The following is a 1,902-nucleotide window of genomic DNA, read 5'->3' as shown; positions in this document are numbered from 1 at the left end:
AGCTAACTAACCCATTTGGTTTTCCAAATTTTTCAATATTTCTACTTGGCTTTGAATCAAAGCGTCATTCTTTGCCATGTACGCTTTCAACAAGTTCTCCAAACTGTTTGATGCCTGCTTGAAGTGGTTTTGGAGCTTGTTGATTAAACCCTTGAGATTGGTTGGGTCTTTGTTGTACTAAGTAGTTGTTCGGTCTATTTCCTTGGTTGCTCCAAGAAAATTTAGGATGATTACGCCATGAAGGATTGTAGAAGTTGGACTGGGGTCCTTGTCCACTCCTATTTTGATATTGGTTCCCCACATAGTACAGTGACTCGGGATTTGATGGATAATTCTCAAAAGAATTACCTTTCCCACAGTACACACAGGAAACTATTTCAAACGGACTTGGTGGTTGAGCTGCAAAATTATTAGTACTATTAGCGTTTAACTATTTTAACATAGAGGAAATAGACGATACCTGAGCTGATAACGAAGTGAAAGAGTCAACTTCATGAACTCTAGCTATGCGTCTTCCTGAAGCTGTTTGATTTGTTGGCCATTGATAGTTATTACTCGCGATCCTCTCGATGATCTCATAAGCCTCATTACAAGACTTAGACAAAATTGCACCATTCGCGGAAGCATCTACCATCAATCTTGTATTTCCATTGAGACCATAATAGAATGTCTCCAACTAGATACAATGAGGAATCCCATGATGAGGACACTTACGAAGTAACTCCTTGAATCACTCTCAAGCATCATACAAAGACTCATCATGCAATTGTTGGAAAGTTGTGATCTCGTTCCTTAACTTAGTGTTTTTGCTAGGTGGGAAATACTTAACCAAAAATATCTCCGCTAATTCTTGTCATGTAGATATGGAACTTGGTGGCAATGAATTGAGTCATGCTCGTGCTCGATCTCAGAATGAGTACGGAAGCAACTTTAACCTTAGTTTGTCTTCAGTCACACCGACTATCTTGAATGAATCACTCACCACCATAAATAATCGAAGGTGGAGATGTGGATTTTCTGTGGGCACACCACTAAATTGGCCCATTGTTTGTTGCATTTGAAACATCACTAGTTTCAATTCAATTTGGTTTGCCTCAATATATGGCCTTTTAATTCCTGGATTTAATTCACTAAAAAGTGGCATAGCATATTGTCCGATGCATCAATCCCATCATCGACAATGAGGATAGGATTTCGTACATGACTGGCATTATTACCTTAGTCTTCATTCTAATTCCCAAGGTCCATCTTGGCTTGTCTTTGAACTGTTCGTTCACGACTTCTTTGTTTGAAAGTTCGCTCAATTTCAGGGTCTAAGGGAGTAAATCGATAATTCGATCTATGCACATAAACATCTAAAAATAAAATCACAAAAATTTAAAATAATAAGTTAGTAATGTTAGAAACAAATCAAATTTAAAATCAATAATTTCACGAGAAAAATGACTATGGCAACAGTTGACAATCCCTAGCAACGGTTCCAAAAACTTGTGACACGTAGGTTTGTGCAAGTGTACACAGTCGTTATCAAGTAATAAGTAAGTATTGAATTATCGTCTTCATAGGGATTGTATTTGTGCTAAATCACTTAATTTGTAAAATTATATTAACAATTTGGTAAATAAAAACACAATATAGTTGAGAAGTGGTGATTGAAATATATTAAACTAAATGCAATGATCCCTAATGCAAATTATCCTAAGTATGCAAACTAAATGAAATAGATTTTAGTAAAATTAAACACAATTTTGCAACAATTATAACATAAATAAAATAGGACAATTGCTTTAATTAAACTCAATTTATTATCAACATGCTTAATAACATTCGGAAAAATATTCCATGCAACTCGATCTTTCATGAGTTTGGAAACCATATTAGGTCCATTCGAAATCCTTTACT

At 35.3% G+C, this 1,902-nt stretch overlaps 1 non-coding gene across 1 annotated transcript; it reads left to right on the top strand.

Moving 5' to 3' along the window:
* The first annotated feature begins 692 nt into the window (after positions 1–692).
* LOC128040067 (small nucleolar RNA R71) lies at positions 693–799 on the top strand. The gene has a single exon (XR_008194727.1). It is a non-coding gene; the product is annotated as a small nucleolar RNA R71 (small nucleolar RNA).
* Positions 800–1,902: the final 1,103 nt, after the last annotated feature.

This window comes from Gossypium raimondii, chromosome 3 (assembly GCF_025698545.1).
Source record: "Gossypium raimondii isolate GPD5lz chromosome 3, ASM2569854v1, whole genome shotgun sequence".
NCBI classification, from domain to species: Eukaryota; Viridiplantae; Streptophyta; class Magnoliopsida; order Malvales; family Malvaceae; genus Gossypium; species Gossypium raimondii.
Note: the sequence above shows the minus strand (reverse complement) of the source record. Positions and strands in the feature narration are given on the sequence as shown.